A 26,773-nucleotide genomic window follows, 5' to 3' on the forward strand; every position below is an offset into this window, starting at 1 on the left:
AGCGTGAAGGCTATTGGCTGAGGGTAGTAATCCCGTGCCTTCTGCTATGGATAGCACCAGCTGCTCTGTGCAGGTTACCCCCATGCACTCTCTTCTTCATTCCCGTCCTCTAGCCTTCAGGGATCCACAGTGTTTATCCCATGTCACTTTGAATTCTTTGACTGTTTTCTGCTTCACCACCTCTTCTGGGAAGGTGTTCCAGGCATCCACCGCCCTCTCCATGAAGAAATATTTCCTGACGTTGGTTCTCAGTCGTTCTCCCTGGAGCTTCATTTTGTGAACCCCTAGTTCTACTATTTCCTTTCTGACGGAAAGAAAGTTCGTGCATCATTAAAGCCTTTCAGGTAACTGAAGGTCTGTCTCCTATCTCCCTTGCGCCTCCTCTCCTCCAGGGTGCACATATTCAGGTCCTTCAGCCTTTCCTCACAGGTCTTCCGTTACTGACCCCACACCATTTTGATCGCCCTTCTCTGGACCACCCCCATCCTGTCTCTATCCTTTTTGAGATACGGTCTCCAGAACGGAACTCACCAAGGACCTGTACAAGGATATTATCACCTTCTTTTTCCTTCTGCTTTTTTTTTTCTCTGTACAACCCAGCATTGTTCTGGCTTTAGCTATCGCCTTGTCACCTTGCTTTGCTGTTACCCCAAATTCTCTCTCTTGGTCTGTGCACATCAGTGTTTCACTCCCCATCATATGCAGCTCTCTCAGATTACCACACAGTCAATGCACTTCTTGACATTGAATCCCAGGTCCTAATCATCAACCACTCTTCCAGCTTTCTTAAATCACTTTTCATTCTTTTCACTCCTTCAGACGTGTCCACTCTGTTGCAGATCTTAATGTCATCTGCAAATAGACAAACTTTACCTTCCATCCCTTCTATAATGTTGCTCACAAAAATACCAAACAGAACCGGTCCCAATACCGGTCCCTGTGGCACTCCACTTAACACCGTTCTCTCTTCAGAGCAGGTTCCATTTACCATTACACGCTGTCTCCTGTCAGTCAACCAGTTTGTAATCCATGCTACTATCTTGGTGCCCACTCCCAAACTTCTCATTTTATTCACAAGCTTCCTGTGTGGGACTGTATCTAAAGCTTTGCTGAAATCCAAGTAGATCACAAAGACCACTCTCCCTCGATCCAATTCTGTAGTCACCCAATCAAAAAAATCAATTAGATTTGTCTGACAGGAGCTTTCCCTGGTGAATTCATGCTGCCTCGGGTCCAGCAACCCATCTGACTGTAGATAGTTCACTATCCTTTCCTTCAGCAGAGTCTCCATTCATTTTCCCACCACCGAGTTGAAGCTAACTGGCCTGTAGTTTCCAGCTTCCTCTCTGCTCCCACTCTTGTGATGTGGGACCACCACCACTCCCGTTTCTAAGGATCTATTGAACAGGTCACACAGCGGACCCATCAGGACATCTCTGAGCTCCCTCAGTATCCTGGGATGAACCTCATCAGGCCCCATGGCTTTGTCCACTTTCAGTTTCCCCAGCTCTTCCCATACATTCTCTTCTGTAAATTGAGTTTCATCTACTCCACCCCCATCTACGGTCTTGCTAACTAGCGACGGTCCTTCTCCAGGGTCTTCATAAGTGAACACCGAAGTATTTGTTCAATATTTCTGTCATTTCTTCTTCTCTCTCCACACATTGCTTCTCATCACCTTTCAGTCTCACTATACCCCTTTGGACCTTTCTCCTCTCTCTGATGTATCTAAAAAATGTTTTGTCTCCTCTCTTTGGCAATCCTTTCTTCCGTTTAACCTTTTTGCTTCCTGATATCTTTCTTCGTCTCCCTCAGTTTCACCAGATATTCTTCCCTGTGTTCCTAATTTTGGGATCCTTTATATTTCTTGAACGCTGTTCTTTTTGCCTTTATTTTTCAGCCATCTCCTTTGAGAACCAGATCGGTTTCTTATTCCTTTTATTTTTCTTTTCTAACATTTAGATTAGTTGCCTCTGTAATAGCTCCTTGGAATTTGGCCCGCTGTTGTTCCACCTCGCCCATTTTCTCTCAATCTTCCACTTCTTCCTCCAGTTACGTCCCCATTTTGGCAAATTCCGTATTTGTGAAATTCAAAACTCGGGTCTTTGTGTGACTTCTCTCTGTGTCCTGTTCGCGATAATGATCACCGGTGCTCAGGTGGGTACCTAACCTGGACACTAGAGACTTTATTCCCCGTTAGTGAGCACTAGTTCGAGTATCACACCCTCCCTAAGTATACCGTGCACAATAAACCAGGAAACAAGATAACCCCCCCTCCCCCGAGAGGAAGTGCGAACCGTAGAGCTGCCAAGAAGAAACCGACCAGCTGAGGAAACCCTACTGGCACCTGCTGGTGAGAGGATGGAAGTTCGCACCATCATATATGCTTCACTTGGGCTAAGCCACCTGCGGGCCAGCAGCAGAACCTCACAAATCTCGCTGCCCTCCAGGCCCTAGCTGCTGACCTGTTCACTCTCCACAGAGTGATGCTGTTCTGCATCTCTGCTGGCAGCTCCTGAGCCCTGCTCGTCGGTTGACTAGCTTCAGCGAGAGCTGGAAATACCAGTCCCCCATTTAATCACCTCGCTAGCCCAGACTTCACAAGGAAGGGGCGCCGTGTGGTCCTAGGGGGCTGAGAGAAATCTAGTGTCCAGCTGGGAGGCCTCTCCTACCTCCAACATGGCAGCACCTCTGGGCCTCTGAGCAGAATGAGAGTGAGTGTACTCCACGAAGGGAAGCTGGCGACTCTTACTGGTGCCTGGAGCATGGGGGGGGGGGGGGGGGGTCCTCCACGTGCTTCCCGCTTGTGTTTGCCCATGAAATAAAGTTGTGAACTGAATCAAATAAGGAACAGACCTTTGCGGCACGTAACCATCTTGGATCCTTGTGTGTCTAACGCTGCATTTCCGTTTCTTTTTCTCCGATGTTGCATTACGTAGAGTCAGGCTTCTCGGGGTTTACAGTTCAGTTTTTGCATGCATATTTATATTTCTAGACTGTGGCCCCCTTATTTGTATTTTGTGTTTTCCGTGTGTGACTGAGGTGAGGGATGCTGCTAGCGTGTAGTCTGTGTAGGGATCTGTAGCAGTTCACCTGGTTCTGTTTTCCAGTCTGCACCTCCCAGTAAGAAGTGTATTGGTGTCCCAGGGCGCTGCCTTTCCATAGCCTGGATTTTAACTATTTGAGTTCTGGGTTTAAGTACTATTTTGGTATAGTAGGTTTGCTATATATGTGTTGAGTGTGTGATTTTTTTTTCCAGGGTTTTGGGGTTATAGCACAGAGTCCCTCAGTCCATATTTTTATAAACTGGACCTTATTTCTGTGGCTCCCTATTTTGATCTTATTCCTAGCTCTTCTTTCCTCTTTCTTCATCTAGTACTTTTTGTAGTTGGATATAAAAGATGCATGGCTTTTATTGTTACCAGAGACTCCATGGTTAAAAGTCTCCAACTACAGTGCTTTATAGGTATATAGTAAGTGTGATACCTGCATGGGCCCCTGATGAAGATCTGCTCTTCAGCTGTCTGTGCTGTATTCCTGCTTTACAAGTATCTGTGTGAGACCTGCATGGGCCTCTGATGAAGATCTGCTCTTCAGCTGTCTGTGCTGTATTCTTGGTTTATACGTATCAATATGACTCCCACATGGGGCTCTAATGAAGATCTCTTCAGCTTTCTGTGCTGTATTCATGTTTTATGTGTATCATTGTGACTCCTGCATGGGGCTGTGATAAGGATCCGCTCTTCAGCTTTCTGTGCTGTATTCATGCTTTCCATGAATCAGTTTGATGTCTGCATGGGGCTCTGATAAGGAACCGCTTTTCAGTTGTCCGTGCTGTATTCATGCTCTACATGTATCAGTTTGATGTCTGCATGGGGCTCTGATAAGGATCCGCTCTTCAGCTGTCTGTGCTGTATTCATGTTTTATGTGTATCATTGTGACTCCTGCATGGGGCTGTGATAAGGATCCACTCTTCAGCTTTCTGTGCTGTATTCATGCTTTCCATGAATCAGTTTGATGTCTGCATGGGGCTCTGATAAGGATCCGCTCTTCAGCTGTCCATGCTGTATTCATACTTTACGTGTATCAGTTTGATGTCTGCATGGGGCTCTGATAAGGATCCGCTCTTCAGCTGTCCGTGCTGTATTCATACTTTACGTGTATCAGTTTGATGTCTGCATGGGGCTCTGATAAGGATCCGCTCTTCAGCTGTCCGTGCTGTATTCATGCTTTACGTGTATCAGTTTGATGTCTGCATGGGGCTCTGATAAGGATCCGCTCTTCAGCTGTCCGTGCTGTATTCATACTTTACGTGTATCAGTTTGATGTCTGCATGGGGCTCTGATAAGGATCTGCTCTTCGGCTTTCTGTGCTGTATTCTTGCTTTACGCATATCAATATGACTCCTACATGGGGCTCTAATGAAGATCTCTTCAGCTATCTGTGCTGTATTCATATTTTAAGTGACTCCTGCATGAGGCTCTGATGAAGATCTGCTCTTCAGCTGTCTGTGCTGTATTCATGCTTAACTGTATCAGTTTGATATCTGCATGGGGCTCTGATAAGGATCCGCTCTTCAGCTGTCCGTGCTGTATTCATGCTTTACATGTATCAGTTTGATGTCTGCATGGGGCTCTGATAAGGATCCGCTCTTCAGCTGTCTGTGCTGTATTCATGCTTTATGTGTATCAGTGTGATGCCTGCATAGAGCTCTAATGAAGATCTGCTCTTCAGCTGTCTGTCCTATATTCCTGCTTTAAGTATATCAGTGTGACTCCTACATGGGGCTCTAATGAAGATCTCTTCAGCTGTCTGTGCTGTATTCATGTTTTATGTGACTCCTGTATGGGGCTCTGATGAAGATCTGCTCTTCTGCTGTCTGTGCTGTATTCATGTTTTATGTGTATCATGACTCCTGCATGGGGCTCTGATAAGGATCCGCTCTTCAGCTGTCCGTGCTGTATTCATGCTTTACTGTATCAGTTTGATGTCTGCATGGGGCTCTGTATATATCCTGTATATAATTACCTAACTATCCAGTTACCAACTTGTGGTATTTGTCTGTAAAATCGGATATCTCTGTCCATAGTTATCTAACTATTATTTATGTATTTATTTATTTTGAATTTTTCTATACCGGCATTCGCGATGGGAATCGCATCATGCCGGTTTACAATTAGCAGGGGTGAAAAGAAGATATAATAAGAACATTAACATTAACAGGTGCTGAAAGAAAGGTTGCAGTTACAATAATTTACAATTTTTTCGTGTTTGTACAGTTCTCTGTAAAGCCCGTCAAGCTAAGTTCATGTTGAATGTAAACCGATCTGATATTCCCAATGAATGTCGGTACATAAAAAACGTCAAATGAATAAATAAATGAAGATGCCTACAGCAGCTCCAGATTAATTTGGATTTCTAGTGACAAAGGAGAGGTTTTCAGGATGGCAGGAAAAGTTGATGCTATTCCTTAAGGAATTAAAGAGAGGGCAGTGCAGTGCCCACAGCTCCTTCAGGAGCACATTGGAGCGGGTCAGGACATCGTGTCTGATGGTGCCGCCATCGGGCCGTGAGCCAGCCCGGGGCTACCTGGCGGGCCACCTGCCCCGCTCCGCCCTGCTGCTCTGCACCGCTTCACTGCCAGTCTGCACCCGTTCCTTCCCCTTTCCTTTCTGGATCCCAAAGCGACCCTGCCCCCGTGAGCTCCCACCCGGCTCTGGTTAGGGCATCTCCGGCGCAATGGGCAGCGGGGGTGCCCCGGAGCCTGCTGGTGGCCCTCCCGCCCGGGGGCAGGCACACCCTGACCTTGTGCTTCTGTAAACAGACCGCGGCCCCGGCTCAGCCGGCCAGGACTGGATGTGCAGTGTAAGTGGATCTGGGCGGGGGGAGGGGAGGGTGGTCTGGGGGTTCCTTATGTCAATGGTGGGAGCTGGGATTCCTCCGCTGAGATCAGCTGCGCTGGGAAAGGTCAGGGCAGAGCGCCTTGGCTGCTTTGCCCAGAGAGAGAGAGAGAGAGAGAGAGAGAGAGAGAGAGAGGGAGAGAGAGGGAGCGAGAGAGAGAGAGAGGGAGAGAGAGAGATGACAAACCCTCGCACACTTGTACCTCCTCCACCCCTGGGCGGCTGGCATGTGATCAGCCCCTGAGAAGAGACAGTGACGGTGACCTCCCCCCCGAGAGGGACCTGCACCAGCCAGGACAGGCTGAAAGTAATCCTCCCCAGATCCTGAACAGCGAGAGGATCCAAGGCAAGTCAAAGTGAGCCGGGTCAGAGCTTCAGCACTTAACCCGGGGAAAAGAAGACCGGAGCCCAGACCAGGCACAGACAGACAGACAGACAGAGGAAGGAGCACCAGCCTCTGACAAGACTCCCAAGGTTAGTGACCTGCTAATGCTCCGGCTGTGACCCCGGAGTCCGACCTCCACCCCCCACCCCCCTCCCAGTCACCTCCGCTCCCTGCGCTGACCCCCGGGCCATTCCTGGAAACAGGATCCCCCCACCCCCCCCCCTCTGGTTTACAGTCAGATTCAGGAAATCCTCTCGGCCTGACGATTTCGCCAGGTGTTGTTAGCAAAGCGATAGGTACGGGCCGATGCAATGCCCGCGCAGGAGAAACGGGGGAGGCGGCTCACGATTGGGCGCCCGCTCTCCTAACGCGCGCCCAATCCACCTCTCCCCGGGCAGGCCACGCAGTGGGACGATGAGCCGCTGCGTTAAAAAGGAGGATCCGGGGGGAAATTCCGCTTCCCTGGCGCCTCCTCGGCACCGGGAGCCCGGGAGACGTGGCTGTGTGCGCGGCTTAGGGAAAAAACTGACGCTCTTCCCTTCAATTTTTAGGGCTCCTCAAGACTTGATGCCCGCTGCAGGGCTGGCGTTAGTTTTTGAGAGTGAAAATGTGTGCGTCAGGCGCAGGGTTATTTTCTACATGGGAGGGGGGTAATAGCTAATATAGCCTCATCAGCATGGCATTTACATGCGATGAGCGCTATCAGCCACGCCCTGGTTTGGATGCGTGTTTTGGACAGGCTGATCCCCCTTATTGCATAAGATGTTATGGACGTGCATCCAAAACGCGCAGCCAACCGGGGCTTCATCTGAGCGCTGGCCTAAGCGCCATAGTACGGCATCAGCCTGATAATGTGTTAAATTGCTTTAAAGCGTCCATGAGGGAGAGTCCCAGTCTCTGTTACAAGCACCAAGATTCATATCTCCTTCCTCTGAGGGCAGCACCAGCCTCGTCCACGGGGGATTTGGAGAAAATGACCCCCCCCCCTGATGCAGTGTTACAGTGACTGACTCTAGGGATATGACCCCCCTGATGCAGTGTTACAGTGACTGGCTCTGGGGATATGAACCCCCTGATGCAGTGTTACAGTGACTGGCTCTAGGGATATGAACCCCCTGATGCAGTGTTACAGTGACTGACTCTAAGGATATGAACCCCCCTGATGCAGTGTTACAGTGACTGACTCTAGAGATATGAACCCCCCTGATGCAGTGTTACAGTGACTGACTCTAAGGATATGAACCCCCCTGATGCAGTGTTACAGTGACTGACTCTAGAGATATGAACCCCCCTGATGCAGTGTTACAGTGACTGACTCTAGGGATATGAACCCCCTGATGCAGTGTTACAGTGACTGGCTCTGGGGATATGACCCCCCCTGATGCAGTGTTACAGTGACTGACTCTAGAGATATGAACCCCCCTGATGCAGTGTTACAGTGACTGACTCTAGGGATATGAACCCCCTGATGCAGTGTTACAGTGACTGGCTCTGGGGATATGACCCCCCCTGATGCAGTGTTACAGTGACTGACTCTAGGGATATGACCCCCCTGATACAGTGTTACAGTGACTGGCTCTGGGGATATGTCCCCCCTGATGCAGTGTTACAGTGACTGACTCTAGGGATATGAACCCCCTGATGCAGTGTTACAGTGACTGGCTCTGGGGATATGTCCCCCCTGATGCAGTGTTACAGTGACTGACTCTAGGGATATGAACCCCCTGATGCAGTGTTACAGTGACTGACTCTAGGGATATGAACCCCCTGATGCAGTGTTACAGTGACTGGCTCTGGGGATATGTCCCCCCTGATGCAGTGTTACAGTGACTGACTCTAGGGATATGAACCCCCTGATGCAGTGTTACAGTGACTGACTCTGGGGATATGACACCCCCCCCCCCCTGATGCAGTGTTACAGTGACAGATTCTGGGGATATGACCCCCCTTGATGCAGTGTTACGTTCGCTGACTCTGGGGATATGATCCCCCCCCCCCCCCCCCCCCCCCCCCGAAGCAGTGTTACAGTGACTGACTCTGGGGATATGACCCCCCTGATGCAGCATCACAGTGATTAACTGTGAGGTGAAATGACCTCCTCGATGCAACAATAAATGAACCCAGTCACCCTCCACTCATGACTTCTTGGTCCAGAAACTCCTTCCTATCGAATACTGCTTAACCCTTCCTCATTAATTATATCTTGGAGGCATTTTAAAGTCTCAGTCCTGCAGTAAGTAACATTTAATTCTCTCCCTCACTGAGGCCATTGATAACCTTGACCTTTCCAGCCCGGATTCAGCCCTCTCCTCCTGGAATAACATAACCAATAACATTGCTAACAGCATCTGCCCCTTAAAGTCCCTCCAGCTAAACCCCAACTGGAATACAAAAAAACCATGGTACACCGAGGAATTAAGAAAACTCAACCAGGAACTAAGATCAAAAGAAAAGAGATGGCTTAAAAACCCGTCCACCTCCTTGCTAGCTGCCCTCCACACTTACAGAACATCCATACAAAAAACGAAAAGAGACTTCTACGCCCAAAAAATCCATAATTTTCAGTTCAACGCAAAAGCCCTCTTTGCATTAGTCTCCAACCTCACTAAGACAGTCCCCCTCCCTTATCCGATTACGAAGCCAAAAGCAAATACGACGAATTAGCCCTCTTCTTCCAGGACAAAATCACCAAGCTGCTCCTAAGATTCCTACTAGATAGACTCTCAGAAATTGGCATTACAGGAACCGCATGGAACTGGTTTAAATCCTACCTCCACAACAGAATCTATAAGGTTAGCATTGGAAACAATGAATCTAACCCCATTCACCTTACACGAGGAGTTCCCCAAGGCTCCTCCCTCTCCCCCACACTATTCAATATCTACCTACTCCCCCTTTGCCAATTGCTCGCTGACCTAGGCCTTACCCATTATATCTACGCGGATGATGTCCAAATCGTCATCCCCGTTACTGAATCCATCCCAAAATCCCTTAAGATCTGAGATAACTGCCTCTCCTCAATCAACCGCCTCCTCACTAACCTCAACCTTGTCCTCAGTACCAGCAAAACGGAACTCCTCATCATCTCACCAAACCACCATAACTGTCCACAACCCGACTCACCTGTATTGAAGGTTCAATACGTCAGAGACCTAGGAGTAACTTTAGACAACCATCTTAACCTCAAAAAATCCGTTAACCACACCACTAAAGACGGTTTCTACAAACTCCACATACTAGAAAAATTAAGACCCCCTTCTCCACCCCTACGACCTCCGCACGGTCCTCCAAGCCTTACTCTTCACCAAAATTGATTACTGCAACACCCTCCTAGGCCTGCCAGCCACCTCAATCGAACCACTCCAAATGCCTCAAAACGCGGCAGCCAGAATCCCTTACCAATGCACGCAGAAGAAATCACATAACCCCCATATACTCAAGGACCTCCGCTGGCTTCCATTACGCTTTAGAATCCTCCACAAGAGTCCCACCATCATCCACAAAACCCTTCATAACCAAAACATCCAATGGCTGGATTACTCCCTACCCTATCTCTCATCTAACAGACCCAAGAGAACGGCTTACAAAGGAACCCTCTACACTCCTCCCCCCAAACTTACGCAGCACATAGCCACTAAAGAACGGGCCCTGTCCATCGCCGGACCAACCCTCTGGAATTCTATGCCCCCCCTACCTACGCCAAGAACGCTGAACCCAAACCTTTAAAAAAAAATACCTTAAAACTTGGCTCTTCTCTCAGGCCTTCACTTAATCTCGGCTACATCTTAGCTGCCTCCACCCCTGCAGACTGCACATACTGTATATGTTGTAAATAATGGCTATTTTAGCGTAAACAAGTGTTAACATTCGATTTTGTTACCGTACTTCGCACGCAGCTGATTTTCCTACTCCAGCCCTTTCTCCCCCCTCAGCCCCAGCTCCCTTTCTTAGCTCCCTCTCTTAACGCGTAATTTCTTATTTCCTAAAGTTACTGTAAACCGATGCGATATTCGCCTGAACGTCGGTATAGAAAAGTTCTAAATAAATAAAATAAATATTCCGCCCCCCTTCCTCCAGGACAGAGATCATCACAAGGTTTATGCTCTGGGGGGGGGGGGGGGGGTTGGTGCAGACCCTGCCCTGTTCCGGTAGCCCTTACGGGGGGGGGGGACAAGCCTGCCTGCAGCCTGTGGCTGTCCTGTTCGGTGTGTGATAAGAGGGTTTCTGCTCTATCAGGGGTGTGTCAGCCTCCCCCCTCCTCTCCTCTGCCTCTTCAACCCTGGCTGTGCAGGACTCTGCCCTGAGCTCGCAAAAATCCTGCAGGGTGACAGCAAATCCCCCGACTATACCTCCCTGGCAGGCTTGCGTTCCACCCTGTCACCGGTTCCTATCACAGCACCGCTCGGTAACTCAGCCAGAGGCAGCGGAAAAGGATCAATGGCCCATCCAGTCTGCCCCCTTTACTCCCGTCCACACCGCTAAAGGCCACGGTCCCGGCTGCCCGGCCCCAGAAGCCGGGCCGATCGCAGCATCCGGCCCCCTTCTCCAAGTCACTTTGGGTTTGATTGTTCTTCCTCTTTGACTCTCTGCCATGCTGGCTGGATGGGCATGCAAGTTCCCAGTCTTAACCCGACAACCCCTCCGACCCGTCCAGCACCATTACCGATGCAAATACGGCCACAAGCAGACAAGAAGACATTTAAAGCTGGGCTCAAAACATGGCTTTTTAAATGCCCATCTACAGAGAACACACAGGCATAACACCTGCCCTTTTATATTGTCATGTCTTTTAATATTTATCTATTATATTAGCAATGACGTTTTACGTTTTATGTGTTTTAATAATTTTTAGAAATAGCAATGTTTTATGTTTTATGTGTTTTATTTAGATATCATATCTTTTAGGAACATTAACTTTTGTTTAGATTTTAGTTATTATTTTAACAGCTAAGTTGTAGATTACTGTACTTATGTTTCTTTAATATATTTTAGCTGTTATTTTACCATTTATTGTATTTATTGTATTTCTCTGTTTTATTTGATTGTAAACCGATGTGACGGTATATAAAAATAATAAACCCATAACCATGACAGCCTTACTATCTAGCTCTGTAATAATCTGTACAGCCACCAGACAGGTGAGGCTCTCGGCCCAGCTTCCAGCCTCCTGGAGGGTACCCGGCCACCAGCAGCGGGTTGGTTTGTGAGGGAGTTGTAGCCTGCTGGCCCCCCCGCCGGGATATGCCTCGGCTAGCAGTGAGGCTAGCGCACGTTTCCTTTCTCTGCACCTTGTTTTTCTCCTCCTCACCTCTCTGCTCGCCTCTGCTCTTGAGGACGTGAAGGGTGGGCTGTCTGTAAAACTGCAGTCTCCGAACCCTGACCTTTGCACCTGCCCTGTGTCTGCTTGAGTGCTGCCTCTCCTCCCCATTCACCCCTCAACTCAATGAATTAGCCTGAACCTTGAAAGGTATTAGTAACTTCCAAGTACTTTATTAGAATTAGCTGCACTTCTAAGAATACGAATGTTAATCATTATCTTTCTCCTTTGACTTAAACACTTTGACAATGGCATCAAGGCAATGGGATTTTGAAATCTTATGTCTCAGATGAACCATATAAAATGGGACTGTAAACAACGCTTGAATGTGAAAACAAATTATTCAGAGTAGTTAAATCACAAGCGGACTGTGATACATTACAGGAGGACCTTGCGAGACTGGAAGATTGGGCATCCAAATGGCAGATGAAATTTAATGTGGACAAGTGCAAGGTGATGCATATAGGGAAAAATAACCCTTGCTGTAGTTACACGATGTTAGGTTCCATATTAGGAGCTACCACCCAGGAAAAAGATCTAGGCATCATAGTGGGTAATGTAATGAAATCGTCGGCTTAGTGTGCTGCAGCAGTCAAAAAAGCAAATAGAATATTAGGAAGGGAATGGTGAGTAAAACAGAAAATGTCATAATGCCTCTGTATCGCTCCATGGTGAGACCGCACCTTGAATACTGTGTACAATTCTGGTCGCCGCATCTCAAAAAAGATATAATTGCGATGGAGAAGGTACAGAGAAGGGCAACCAAAATGATAAAGGGGATGGAACAGCTCCCCTATGAGGAAAGACTAAAGAGGTTAGGACTTTTCAGCTTGGAGAAGAGACGGCTGAGGGGGGATATGATAGAAGTCTACAAAATCATAAAAGAACTTGAACAAGTTAATGTAAATCGGTTATTTACTCTCTCAGATAATAGAAGGAATAAAGGGCATTCCATGAAGTTAGCAACTAGCTCATTTAAACCAAATTGGAGAAAATTCTTTCTCCCTCAATGCTCAATTAAGCTCTGGAATTTGTTGCCAGAGGATGTGGTTAGGTTAGTACAGTTAGTGTAGCTGGGTTTAAAAAAGTTTGGATAAGTTCTTGGAGGAGAAGTCCAATAACTGCTATTAATCAAGTTGATTTAGGAAATGGCCTCTGCTATTAATTGCATCAGTAGCATGGGATCTTCTTAGTGTTTGGGTAATTGCCAGGTACTTGTTGCCTGGATTGGCCTCTGTTGGAAACAGGATGCTGGGCTTGATGGCCCCTTGGACTGACCCAGCATGGCATGTTCTTATGTTCTTATGTGCTTATCCAAGGCTTTACCCCTCACTCCCCCGACAGCTAAGGATCCTCTGTGCTTATCCCAGGCTTTACCCCTCACTCCCCCGACAGCTAAGGATCCTCTGTGCTTATCCCAGGCTTTACCCCTCACTCCCCCGACAGCTAAGGATCCTCTGTGCTTATCCCAGGCTTTACCCCTCACTCCCCCGACAGCTAAGGATCCTCTGTGCTTATCCCAGGCTTTACCCCTCACTCCCCCGACAGCTAAGGATCCTCTGTGCTTATCCCAGGCTTTACCCCTCACTCCCCCGACAGCTAAGGATCCTCTGTGCTTATCCCAGGCTTTACCCCTCACTCCCCCACAGCTAAGGATCCTCTGTGCTTATCCCAGGCTTTACCCCTCACTCCCCCACAGCTAAGGATCCTCTGTGCTTATCCAAGGCTTTACCCCTCACTCCCCGACAGCTAAGGATCCTCTGTGCTTATCCCAGGCTTTACCCCTCCCTCCCCCACAGCTAAGCATCCTCTGTGCTTATCCCAGGCTTTACCTCTCACTCCCCCACAGCTAAGGATCCTCTGTGCTTATCCCAGGCTTTACCCTCACTCCCCCACAGCTAAGGATCCTCTGTGCTTATCCCAGGCTTTACCCCTCACTCCCCCGACAGCTAAGGATCCTCTGTGCTTATCCCAGGCTTTACCCCTCACTCCCCCACAGCTAAGCATCCTCTGTGCTTATCCCAGGCTTTACCTCTCACTCCCCCACAGCTAAGGATCCTCTGTGCTTATCCCAGGCTTTACCCTCACTCCCCCACAGCTGAGGATCCTCTGTGCTTATCCCAGGCTTTACCCCTCACTCCCCCACAGCTGAGGATCCTCTGTGTTTATCCCAGACTTTACCCCTCACTCCTTCCAAAGATAAGGATCCTCTGTGATTATCCCAAGCTTTTCTTCTCACTACTCCACTGCTTCCATGTGGGAAAAAGAGAGAGCATGTGTGTATGTGTATAATTTCATGTATGTGGGAGGAGAGAGACCATGTGTGTGTGTTGGAGAGAGTGTGTATATGAGATAGAGAGGTCTGTTTGTGTGCACCCTTCCTTACCCCCACCAATTTATGACAATCTCAAGGTGACTGGAAATCAGAAATTCCCACATATGAAGAGACGTTTTTTCATTCTTATAAATTTTAATTATTAGGTGTCATTTGTTGTGTCTACTGTTTTGACATTTTATTGGTGTTTGGAAATTTTTTGAAAATTTGTGATAAGTTTTGAATTATTCATTAGCTGTTTTGAAATGTTCTTTTTATTGGTATGGTTTTACTATTGTGACTGATGTTTTATATTTCTTCATTTTGTTGTTTGGTGTTTTATGAGAAATGATGATTTTTCGTTTTTTTCCATTGTTGCACTGCACACAGAGTTTGGGTTGTTGCTGTTTTCAGTTCAGATTTTGTTTGCATATTTCTGTTTTATGGTCACTTTGTTCTGTATTTGGCAAGGTTCTCCATGTGTGACTGAGGTGAGGGATTCTGCTTGCTAGCGTGTACTTTCTGTGTGGGCATCTATAGCAGCCTGGCCTGGACTGTTTTCATAATAGGGTGGTGCATCGGCGGAGGGGGAAGGGAGTGAGACATTTTTCTGGCTTCCATTTTATAATGTTGTTATTAAGTGAGGGAAAACATATCAGATTCAATCATATTTTTTATATATCATAACTCTTGAATATTTTAATTAAAGATTGTCAATTAAAATTAATATTCAAGAGTTGTGTGAAAGGAGTCTGGTGGATCAGGGGGCCGACCGGCTTGTGATACTGGAGGACCAGAGTTACCTATCCCCAATTTAAAACTTGAGCACCACTACAAAATGTTTGCCTACCCCCATCCTAGCACATTCTTTCCTCTGTAAAATATTTGCTTGTTGTGCGCTGTTGGTACCCGTGAGGTATTTGAATGCCTCTATCGCGCCTCTAGGGTACAGAGGTGTTATCTGTGGTTTAGACACTGGAGCTGGCCCATTCCAGTAAACACCTTTCTTTCCTCTGCATGAGCTCTGTTCAACGCTCCCTCCTGTTGCCTGTCACTCAAGCAGTTTCTAATCCAGTCCCACCGCCTTGGGACCCATCCCCGGGCTGCTCAGTTTATCCATGAGCCTCCTTTGTGGGACAGCCTCAAATGCTTTGCCGAAATCCAAGCATTTCACAATCCAGGGCCTGCTCTCAGATACCCAGTCAAAAGAAGTGATCATATTTGTCTGGCACGATCTTCCTTTGGTAAAACCCATGTTGCCCGAGGTCCTGCAACCCACTGGATTCAAGATATTTCACTATCCTTTCCTTCAGCAAAGATTTACCCACCACTGACTGGCTAACTGGCCAGTAATTTCCCACCTCCTCCCTGTAACGGGCCAAGCTGTGGCTAGCCATCTGCAACTGGTTTTGGGGTCCTGAGATGCCCCTATCAGTCAGGAGGAGGCTTCACATGTATATCTCTTGGGGTGGGTTTATTTAGGGAGCCCGGGAAACAATGTACAGATACGAAAGGATCGATTTCTAGCTGGATTCTTGCCCGTAACGTCCTTGGAGGAGGCAGCCAGCCTGCCAGCCTTTCACGTGACTTTGTCTCAGAGTCTTTTCCACTCTTCCCCAACTCTCTGCGGCTGCTTTGCAGCTGTCTCCTGATGTCCTGGCTCTCCATTCCTGGTTACGCCCACCAGGGACCTCAGCTGGGTTGGAAGAGGTGAATAGCCGGCAGAGACACTGGGCACGTCACACCAACAGCACCACTCCAGAGGAGCACATCGAAGAGGTATTAACCCTTTGTGCACACTGGAGTTCATACTAGGAGTTTACTGGATTCGCTGTGCACTTGAGTGATTGACCAGGTGGAGGAAGCTGGCATGCGATTACTTTTCTCCTTGCTTGTTCACTGCTATTGGATGTTCTACTATTTTTGTGTTTACTGTATTGTGCACTTCTCGATCTGGTGTTTGAATGCTTGTGGTGGGGAAGGCTTGTTGCGATACAGAAATGTGTTTGGCTGGGATATCGCTGATTCCATGCATCTGGGGTCAACACTGATGTTCAAGACTCTTGAAAGGGACAGAGGCCTTGAGGTTTAGTCTGTTTCCTGTTAAAGGGATACTCATGAAGATCTGATGCCCCCAGGGTTATGTGGTGCATCTCCTGACGGAGTGATCTGCGACCGGGAAAGCTTTTTTAAATTAGGGATTTGATTGAAGAATTCAAATTGGGAATTTTGTGTCTTAATGGGGCAAGGGGACTTGCTAAGTTTGATTCCTGCTTGCGCTGAAAATATCTTAATATGGTAACTCTTCCACGGATTTTAGAAGAAGGGAGCGGTTGCTTTTATTTTTCACTTCTCCCTGTAGGAGAGGTACTGGGCTGTGAAAGCCCGGCAGTAAAAGTCTGTGGTAGAGAAATGTTGCATCTTCTCGTTGTCTCTAGGGAGCCTTCTGCTGGTATAAATGCCCCGATTGGTGCTGGAAATCTCCATGACATTTCAGAAAGCTGTTTTAATGGGGGATTGTAATTCCAGGTCAGGTAGGGATTCTCAGGCTATTTCTTTTCTTTGATCTTTTGGACGATCTTGTGTTCCAGCAGAGTAGATTTCCCCCCTGCTTTGTAAGAGAGGGACTTCAGGTTTAATTTTTGACAGGGAAGGTAAAAACATTGATCCGAATAGCATTAAGGGGCTTGAGTTCTCCTGGTCTGCCCTTCTTTTACTGATGTTCTCTCTCAAGGTTTCGGTTGATATTTATTTATTTATTTATTTATTATTTATTTTTAATTTTTTATATACCGATGTTCCTGTATACAATACATATCGCACCGGTTTACATTGAACTGAACAGTCGCCTCAGGGGCGGAATACATTAAAACGTGTGGACAGGAAAACTTTTAGGGAGACATTCATAAAAACTCGATTAACTGTAACTGGGTATCAACTTAGGAAACATATGTACAGTGGTATATATATTGTCTATCGCTACATAAGGTTTTAGCTCTCAGGGAAAGCTTGGGTGAATAGCCAAGTCTTTAGCTTCTTTTTAAATGTCAGAAGGCACGGTTCTTGGTGGAGCAGGTTCCAAAGAGGGGGACCTGCGGTGGACAGAGCTCGTTTCCTCAGTAAGGTTTTCGCCGGCTGGGTGTGAAGCATGTTCTGGTATGCACTTCTGATCGGTCTCTTGGAAAAGTGCTACTGAAGTTGGAAGGATAGGTTGAGGGGGGAGATGTTGTGAAGAGCCTTGTGAATCATCATAAGGGATTTAAAGTGTATCCTAAATTTTATCGGCAGCCAGTGAAGATTCTGGAGGATAGGGGTGATGTGATCCCTTTTTTTAATGTTAGTGAGGATTCTGGCCGTCGCATTCTGGACCATCTGAAGTGGTTTGATAGTGCTGGCGGGCAGGCCCAGGAGGAGTGAATTGCAATAATCCAGTTTAGGGAGGATGATGGATTGTAGTACCAGGCGGAAGTCTCGGAAGTGTAGAAGTGGTTTTAATTTTTTTAAAACTTGCAATTTGAAGAAGCAATCTTTGGTAGTATTGTTTACGAACTTGGTGAAGTTGAGTTGGTTGTCTAGAAGCACACCAAGATCTCTTACATGCGGCGTGTGGTCGATCGATTTGAAGGAGAGTTGGGAGGAACTAGGCGGGTTGAGCAGAGTGCAGTTGTCTGGAGCTATTATGAGGATTTCAGTTTTGCTAGTGTTTAGCACGAGGTTGAGGCTGGTGAGCAAGTTTTTGATTACTGAAAGGCAGCTGTTCCAGTAAGACCACGTTTTGTGGAGGGATTCCACTATCAGGATGAGGATCTGAATATCATCCGTGTATAGGAAGTGAGTTAGCTTAAGGTTGGATAGTAGATGGCAGAGTGGGAGGAGATAAATATTGAATAGTGTAGGTGAAAGGGAAGATCCTTGGGGTACCCCCAGCTTTGATCTGATAGGGAGAGACTCTTTGTTGTTAATCCTAACCTTGTATTGCCTGTTTTCAAGGAAAGATTTGAACCAGTTGAGCGCCGAATCTGTTATACCAATCTCTGCTAGACGCTGAAGGAGGCAGGAGTGGTTCACGGTGTCGAACGCTGAGGAGAGGTCCAGTAGGACGAGAAGGAAAGGTTGACCTTTTTCCAGATTGATGAGGATGGTATCAGAAAGCGAGGCTAGTAGAGATTCAGTGTTCAATGACTTTCGAAATCCGAATTGGTTTGAGGTGAGTATGTCATTTTCTTCTAAGAATTCAGACAGTTGTCTGTTTACAACCTTCTCCATGATTTTAGCAATCATTGGGAGGTTGGCAATTGGTCTGAAGTTAGCTGGGTCAGTGGGCGGAAGGTTAGGTTTTTTAAGGAGAGGCTTGAGAATTGCAAGCTTGAGTTGGTCAGGGACTTGGCCTTGGAACAGCGAGCAGTTTATGATGTCTGCTATCGGTTTGGCGATAATGTTAGGAATGGAGAACAGCAGATTGGATGGGATGTGGTCTATTGGGTGGGACGAGGGCTTCATCTTCTTAAGGATGTTTTCAATTTCTAAGGCGGACGTCAGCTCGAGGGAGGCCAGCGAAGCTGTGGTTGATTTCTGTTGCTGGGGGGTTGAGTATGAGTTTTGTGGGCTGGTGGTGGATGAGTAGTTCGGTTGAGGAGAGGGCCCCTTGAGAGGTGCGAGGAGGGTGTCAATTTTCTTCTCAAAGTAGACCGCCAGTTCGTTGGCTTTGTTGGATGCTTGTGCGTCTGGAATGAGGGGGGTAGTTGGTTTAGTGAGGGCTGACACATAGGAAAACAGAGCTCTAGAGTCGAAGATAAAGTGGTGGATCTTTTTGGAGAAGAATTCTTTCTTGGTTCTGTTGATGACGTTTCTGTAAGAGTTTAGGCAAGATTTATAAGCCGAGAGGGTTGTTGTGGACTGGTTTTTTCGCCACCTGTGCTCCTTACATGGAACCTTTTTCCTTTTTTAACGAAATCAGATATGGAAGGTAGACCAGGACCACCGAGACTGGATTTCTTGAATGCTTAGATCTTCAGACAAATGAATTGCTTTCAGTTTCTTTGGAAGAGCAGATCTGGGTGTGAAGATATAAATTGCGAGAGGACTTGGATTCTGTGGCTGCCGAACATCCTGGGGCGCTGAGACTTGATAGCAGGGTTCCATGGTATCATCGGGAGCGCAAATGACAAACGCATTGGACAGCCAAAACCTTGAGTAAGTGCAACGCTCATACCAGGGTTTATAAGCAGGCAATCAAGAAGCTAAAAGAGAATTTGTTTGTTAAGAAAATTGAGGAGGTTTCATCTAATGAGAGGACAGAGTTGGATTTCGGTGATAGATCTCTTACTCGTTTTGTTCTCCAGTAACCTTTGCTGAGATTGTGGATATTTGGAAGAAGATGAAGGCAGGTTATTGCTTGTTGGACCCTGTACCTGATAAGTAAAAGCCCCCTCTGCAGGTGATGACTAAATGCCAATACGGGCATAAAAGAATTTATATAGGGGGCGCTGTCGCGCAGCTGATGAAGACGGAGGCATAGCTGCTGAGCTCTGCTCCCCTGCGAGCCCAAAACCCGATTAAATCAGCGCAACCAGCCCGGAATTTTGCAAGACTTACCGGGTAACAACACAGCAGTGTTGCTTCACAATCCCCGATGGCTACTAAACGTAAAACAGCCGATCTTCGCCAATTTTCGTATGGCAAGCTGCCGCCAGACTCGGATCAAGATGGCGCCAACGGAGACGGGTCTACTGCAGGAGGAACTGCACCCCCCACGGAGCACTGCGAATCGGAGCCCGGCCTGCCTGCCTTGTCTAAAACCGCGGTGGAATCATCTCTCTCCCGCGATGAGCTAAGGCAGTGGTTTATGGATTTAAGGGGGGACATGAAGCAGCATAAACAAGACATCATGACCTCTGTAGCAGATCTTAAGGAAGACCTGGCCGCTTTGGGGACCCGGGTAGACGCGGTGGAGAATCGGGTGGACGCACATGGTGACACCTTAAACCACTTGCAATCCCAGAGCATTCAAACAAATACTGAATTGGCTGCACTCCAGGAGAAAATTGAGGACTTGGAAAATAGGAGCAGGAGGAATAACTTCTGCATCAGGGGGGTGCCGGATAGCCCGGAGTTTTCGGATGCTCCAGCAGTGGCCTTACAGATTTGCCATCATTTGCTCTCCCTGGATAAGGAGCGCCATGCCGACTCACAGCCTGACACCCTAGAGATGCGTCTAAAGTGTGCACATCGGGCGCTTGGCCCACGCCGGGACCAAAGACCGAGAGATCTTGGCCTATGTTTTCAAAGTTTCCAGCTGAAGGAGAGGATTTATGCTATCTCACGGTCCTTAAAGGAGATACAATGGAATAACCACTCCATTTTTCTCTATCAAGATTTAGCTCCAATCACTTTGAAGAAGAGGTAAGACTTGAGGGAGGTGACCTCCGCTTTGAGGACCAAGGACATCAAATATCGCTGGGCATTTCCCTTTGGACTAATGTTTCAAGTACAAGGGATAACTTACAAGGTTAAGACTCTGGCGGAGGCGTTGGAAGCCTTCAATAAAGCACAGATTCCTGCCACCTTTCAAGCCCCCAAGATGGCGTCCTCGCTGGAAAAGATGGACCCAGCACCACGCTGGCAACGAGCGGATAAAGGAGGGAAGAGACTTCGGAGGCAGTCAGACGCATGTCGCTCACCGCAGTCGGATCAAGGCTGAATTACTGAGTGCAGAAACTCCTCTCTTTGTCAACTGAAGTTTGTTTTTTTTCAAGCTGCCTGTCAGCAGTAGCAGCTGATTTTTGGAGACTGCAAGACTCTGGCATTTTTTGCTCGGTTGGAAGGTTGTACTGTAAAGTATTATGTACCTTGCGCTGGTATATTTATGGTTATTCCAGTATTCTCTTATTTGTTGGGTTACTTGTTCACACTTGTATATGCCTATCATTAGCGTTCGGGCTGGGGGGGGGTGGGGGGTGTCGCTGGCTGGCATCTGTTAACACTCGGGAGTTCACGGCCCCCACTATTAGTGTATCCCAGGGGAGGTTGGAGGGATACGGTAGGACTGAAGGGGAACACATTGGGACATATGCTTCTATATTTAGACGCTGGGAAGAGAGGGGAAAGCTAGGGGAAAATTCATCTAAAGTTTGGAATTTATCTTGGGTTGGGGAATTCTTCTTATCTCTAGAGGCTGGGTTTCTAATAATGCTTGATGGCTACTAAGATATTTTCACTCAATGTAAAGGGGTTAAATACTCCTAGAAAACGTCTGTTACTCACCAGAGAGCTCCACCGGCAGGGGGTGGGAATAGCTTTCATTCAAGAGACGCATGTGCGAAAGCATCACGAACGAACGTCTGCTAGTCTACCCCCAATATCCCATTTGTTAAGCTAACAAATATGAGGGTGTGGGGATCTTGTTCTCAGCAACCTGTGTTTTTGAGGAAATGTTTAAAGATTTTGACTCCCGAGGCAGGTATATCTTTTTAAAAATCAGAGTAGGTAGGCGAGTTCTTTCCCTTTTAAATGTTTACTTCCCGAACACTGAACAGGAGGCATTCCTGCGCCAACTTGATGGTCTTTTACAGCAGCATCTGGAGGGGGATCTAGTGCTGGGAGGTGATTTTAATGCCACATTACACCCCAATCTGGATCATAGCTCAGGTGTGGCGCCGGCCACCAAATTTAGGATTCAGTGGCGCCACTTTCTGAACAAATGGTGTTTGGTAGATACTTGGAGGAGGTGTTACCCACATTCTAGGTCCTACACTTTTTACTCCAACCCCCACGGCACATATTCAAGGATCGATTATTTTTTTGTTTCCACTCAAGCTCAAAATCGGGTCCGGAAAGCATGTGTGGATGCCATAACCTGGTCTGACCATGCTCCTATCTGGATCGAGATCGTTCTTCAAGAGTCAGATCCAGGGTATAGGCCGTGGAGGCTTAATGATAGCCTTCTCAAGGATCAGACTTTTGTCACTAAATTAGAACGACACATGACACACTATTTTCAGGAGAACCAGACCGAAGACATGACTCCCTTAGTTGTATGGGGAGTGTTCAAAGGCAGTTATTAGGGGGCTCTGCATCTCTCAGGCTGCACATTGCAACAGGGAGAGGGAAAGCACCAGACTAAAGTTATTAGATGAATTACGAGCTCTGACTAGCAACATAGTACCACATTTTCTCCATCTATTTACTACAAGATTTTAAAAGTTAAAAGTCAACTTCGATCCTTAGATGATGATGCTATTAGTCATCATTTGCTTTTATTATGGCTAACATTTTTTGAGGGGGGAAATAAGGCGGAGTGCTATTTAGTACATAGACTGAGGACCGTTAGAGCTCAGACGGTGATTGCAAAGATCGATTCCACACAGGGACAGCCCATTACTACTTCGGAGGGCATAAGGAGATCTTTTACCAATTTTTATACTCAACTATATGCCCCGGACCATAATGTGACTGAAGCGGCTATAGAGGATTACTTATGCTCCGTGGTATTGCCCACCCTGACAGGACCCCAGAGGGAATTTCTGGATAAGCCTATCAAGCCCCTTGAGGTGCTCGGTGCCATTAAGCATTTGAAACCAGGGAAAGTGCCGGGGCTCGACGGCTTTACCGGTACGTATTACCGAAAATTTACTAATACCCTGGTGGGTCCCCTGACGGATGCCTTTAATTCCTTGTTGCAAGGTACAGTCCTTGGTAGGGATTCCAACACAGCAGGTATCACAGTACTGCCCAAGCCGGGACGGGATCCCACGAAATGTAGTTCCTACAGGCCTATTTCTTTAATTAATGTTGACCTTAAGATTTTGGCCAGAGTATTGGCTGCCAGACTCAATGGAGTTCTGCCAGATTTAGTCCATAACGATCAGGTGGGGTTTGTCCCCGGACGTCTGGCGGCGGACAATGTTAGGAGGATTGTTGATATCATTGATTTGGTACACTTGGAACAGACATCGGCAGTCCTCCTTTCATTGGATGCAGAAAAAGCTTTTGATTTGGTTCATTGGCCCTTTCTTTTTAAGACGCTACAACGTATGTCCTTTGGCCCTTCATTTGTCACTTGGCTATTGAAGCTGTATGATCATCATTTTGCTCGAGTTAAGGCAAATGGGAGCTACGGTGATTCTTTTGAGATTCAAAGGGGGACTAGGCAAGGGTGCCCGCTGTCCCCCCTATTGTTTGCTTTATTCTTAGAACCATTTACCACGACAATACGGGCATCATCGGGGATCACGGGCGTGAAGAAAGGAAACCACCATTTTAAGATATCACTCTTCGCTGACGATGTGATGTTTACACTTACGGAACCAGGAACATCACTTAAGGGGGTAATGACAGAGTTGATGCGGTTCACATCAGTATCAGGTATGAAGGTGAACTATGACAAATCTGAGATTCTCAACTTAACTACACCACTGGAAATTACACAGGTGATTAAGCAGAACTTTCCCTTTAAGTGGGCTGCCTCTTCATTGAAGTATCTAGGGGTTTGGCTGGGATCGTCCGTGAGTCAGTTATACGCATTAAATTTTGATCCTCTTATTAAGAACATACAGAAAGACCTAGCTAAGTGGCAACCTCAAAGTCATTCGTGGTTAGGACGCCTAGCAATAGTTAAAATGAATGTCCTTCCTCATTTTTTATATTTTTTTACAACAATCCCCATCTGCGTACCTACTTTTATCCTTAAGAAGTGGCAACAAATTGTATGTAGTTTTATATGGCGCAAGCGCCCTCCAAGGGTGGCGCGGACAACTCTGTACTTGGTGAGGTCACAAGGCGGCGTACAATTGCCTAACCTGCTGTGGTACTATTCTGCCGCACAACTCCGGGCCCTTGTAGCTATTCATTGCACGCATGACATAGCGCAATGGGTCCACTTGGAACAAGCATTAATAGGGGTAATGCCTATGGCAGCCCCAGACGTCTTGGGGGACAGTCTCTCATCTACCCTTTGCACTAAACACGACACTCAGGGTTTGGCAACAGTGGAAGTCTAAGCTAGTGGGAACTGAACTTTACACCACAATGACCCATCTCTTCACAAATACAATATACCCCATTAGTGATATCGCCCCGACTATCAAAACTTGAGTACGTGTAGGTATTCACAGGTTGGCTCATGTTCAGCAGCAGGATTCATTAATGTCTCTTGATCAAATATGTCAAGCTCTCTCCCTGGCTGGGGTAGATATTTTACATTATGCCAAACTGTACCACTTTATACACCGGGGTTTGCGTGGGGGGACACTAAAACTAACGGGCACACTTTTTGAGACGTATTGTAAGCATGCTTCCACAATATGTGGTGTTATCTCTAAAATATATGCCCTTCTCAATGGCAAACTGTCAGAGCCTTCTCGTCACCGCACGCTCTGGGAAACTGACTTTCACTATCGGTTGGATGAGCGAGAATGGGACATTATCTATACACTAGCTCATAAATGCTCTATCTCAGTGGGCCTACAAAAGAACGGTTATAAGCTGCTCTATCGTTGGCATTACACACCAGTACAGTTACATAGATTTCGCTCTGTACTGTCCAACTTATGCTGGAGGGGCTGCGGCCATCTTGGCATGTACTTTCATATTTGGTGGGAGTGTCCCCGGGTGGCCTTAGTGTGGCGGGAGGTGTTTGGCTGGCTTTCACAGGTTCTGATGACACAGGTGGCAGCTGAACCTTGGAATGTACTATTGGGTCTTCCCATACCGGGGCATAATAAGGACACACAAAGGTTTATGCTGCAGGTTTTTATTGCAACTCGCTCGGAAATCGCATTAGGCACTAGTACCCCCCCGGCTGGCCCAGATTCAACATAGGCTGCACACATATTACCAGCTTAGTAGACTCTCTGCCGTACATAATGATCGTCTGAGCGCCTTCCTCAGAGTGTGGGGGCATTATACCACTTGGCTAGATTGCCAAGCGCTTCTTCCATGATGGTCTTTGATACTGTTTGTTCTCATGGCAATGTGCAGGTCCTTCTGATTTCTTGCACATCCCTAAGCCCAAATATCTCATTTTCTTATTCTTGAGCGGTTCTTCCCTGGCTTACTCTGATGCTTCTGTTTTTTCTCCTTTTTTCTCTACTTACTGTCAGGCCGTAAGTAAGTTCCCAGATGTGTGGGGGGGATGGGGAGGGAGGAGGGGGTAGGGGTTTGTCTAAAAAATGGTCAATCACAAGCTGTACAACCTACGCATAGTTAGGCAATGTCATTGTGCAACTTTGATTCAGTTTTGCTTGATGTACTTCTTGTCTTGTTCTGATTGACAATAAAACTATTTACATATTAAAAAAAAAAAAAAGAATGTATATATCTTGGGGCCGATGTTAACTCCAGCTCTCCCACTCACAAGTCTCTTGCCCCAGGGCCGGATTCTTTTACTGGCAAGGGGGTGGGGGAGGAATTTCTCCTCCAAGGCAGGGGTAAACTTAATACACCCCAGGAGGCAAGCAGCCAGTGCCCAGCTGACATTCCTCAGCCACCGGCCTGCATATTTCTCTCTCTTTATCTTGGGAGGGTACAAGGGTCAGGCCCCATGGAACTGCAACCCGCCTCCCAGACTACCCTGCGCTCCATGAACTGAAGTAAACTCCTCCTCAGCCAGAGCCACTCCTGGGCTCACCTGCAGGCACCTGGTCCTCTCCCAGCCACCTCCACATCTGTAACAGTAGCAAAGGGTCACCGTTAACACAGAACATCCCCAGACCCAAAGCGCAGGATCGCCCGCAGCCTGCAATGTAAATCAATGGAAATTCGTGGAAAAACACAAAGGGGCAGATTTTAAAACCCCCACCCCTTTATTGACGACGTTATGCGCGCCGGCCCATGGCCAGCCCGCCATCCCGGGCACAAGGGCAAATGGGCCGCTGTGCCTGGAGGCTCAGGCCACGCCCCCACCTCGCACTGCCCCGCCCCTTTTTTGCAATGCGCGGGACATGCGTGCGTCCCGGGGCTTAGGCTCGGCGCGCGCAGGGGCAGCTTTTCGGGGGTTACGCGCGTAACCCTTTGAAAATCTGCCCCAAAGCGATTGCCCAATCCTGGTAGCGTATACACAAAACCCATAAACTTAAACCCCGATGAAGCACTGCGGGGCCCTGGCGATCTGGAATCAAACAGTTGCCCCTAAAACGCTGCTACTCGGATGGGTACAGCTCCTCCGGGGCAGGCTGTGTTTAATCCGATTTGTATCGGTAATGCAGGCAGTTGTTATTATACGTCCCCCTCACGCGGTAAGAGCAGGGCGCTGCTCGGGATGCCTTTCCTCGGCAATCTCTCCCCTCTGCGCTTTCAATCAAAGCCAAACCCGGGAGCAACCTGAACGCTGCTGGGGAGGCCTGGGCTCCTGGGCTGGAGAGGGTCCGGCTCAAGAGCTCTGGTTTAATGTTTCTTTTCCTTTGCTTACCTTGGCCGACTCCTTCTCTGGCCGAGGCGCGCCCCATCCACGGACGCTGGACTGGCGGTCTTCTGACGTGGGCGAGGGTAGCAGGAGCCTGTTTCCAGCTCAGCTCCAGTCCCTTGCTGGGAGGTGCCTTCCCGTTCCTGCTAGCACAAGTTCCTAATGTCTGTGGGAAGCAGTGGCGTAGCCAGAACTGATATTTTATTTTTTTTGGGGGGGTGAGGGGGCCAAGATTAACATGGGTGGGCAGTAGGGCCACAGGTCTGAGGCCTACTAGCTGTTCTCTTACCCTTAAATAATGCCTGGGAGTGCACCTGACAAAGAATTTCTAAGGAGCCTCCAACAGCCGTCATGCATCACAAGTGAAGCTTTAAAATATTGCAACTTAATTATTTCAAGCACTTACCAACATTAAGAATTCCTTATTAACCTGTATTCATTTTATATTTATTGCAG

At 47.5% G+C, this 26,773-nt stretch overlaps 1 protein-coding gene across 2 annotated transcripts in view; it reads left to right on the top strand.

Moving 5' to 3' along the window:
- Positions 1–6,185: 6,185 nt before the first annotated feature.
- GPT (glutamic--pyruvic transaminase) overlaps positions 6,186–26,773 on the top strand; it is a 152,828-nt gene continuing 132,240 nt past the window's right edge. The window contains exon 1 of one of the 2 annotated variants that reach the window (XM_029592248.1): positions 6,186–6,375. The gene's annotated coding sequence lies outside the window, so the exon portion shown is untranslated. Of the gene's footprint in view, positions 6,376–15,577; positions 15,697–26,773 lie in introns of those variants that run through there. The other variant, XM_029592249.1, reaches the window with a different exon arrangement.

Source organism: Rhinatrema bivittatum, chromosome 2 (genome assembly GCF_901001135.1).
Source record: "Rhinatrema bivittatum chromosome 2, aRhiBiv1.1, whole genome shotgun sequence".
Classification (NCBI taxonomy): domain Eukaryota; kingdom Metazoa; phylum Chordata; class Amphibia; order Gymnophiona; family Rhinatrematidae; genus Rhinatrema; species Rhinatrema bivittatum.